Genomic DNA, 718 nt, shown 5'->3' on the forward strand with positions numbered 1-718 from the left:
CCCTTCCCCCCCCGCGCCCCCCGCGAGCCCCGACCATCCTCCGGGCATCGCGGTGCCATGGGAGCACCGACCATCCTCCGGGCATCCCGGTACCCCGGGAGCGCCGACCATCCCCCGGGCATCACGGTACCCTCGGGCACCTGGCACCCTCCGGGAATTCCCCAGTGGACATCCTGGCACCCAGCGGTCATTCCAGTACCCTGTGGACATCCCAGAGCCATCCCCAGCAGACATCCTGCTACCCTGCTGGCATCCTCGGCACCTGCCATGCCTCCTGATATGCTGTGGGTATCCCCAGCACCTGGCAGGCTGCCCGGCACCCTGTGGGCATCCCAACACCTGCCCCTTAAACCCGGCAAGGCCTGTGCAAAGATGCCCTTCCAAGGAGGAAGGACAGAGCTTGCTTTTTACCAGTATCTACCCAGATAAAGGGTATCCTGGGTATCCCAGCACCTGCTGGGCATCTTGGCACCCTCTGGGCATTCTGACACGCCCTCGGACACGCAGTATCTCAGCAGGGAGACGCTGGTGATCTAACCTAAGTGCCATAAGGTGGTTAGATCACAGGGACAGCTTGATTCCAGGGAGGATGTTCTCCTGCAGAGTAAAGGCCATTGCTTCCCAAAACAGCCTTACCAGCAAGAGTTGTCCCTAAACTGAGCAGGGAGGCTGCTTGACACGTCTCACTTTGCAGAAGTCCTGCATGTTTTGCTGGGTG

Source organism: Corvus brachyrhynchos, unplaced genomic scaffold (genome assembly GCF_000691975.1).
Source record: "Corvus brachyrhynchos isolate BGI_N302 unplaced genomic scaffold, ASM69197v1 scaffold148, whole genome shotgun sequence".
Taxonomy (NCBI): Eukaryota; Metazoa; Chordata; class Aves; order Passeriformes; family Corvidae; genus Corvus; species Corvus brachyrhynchos.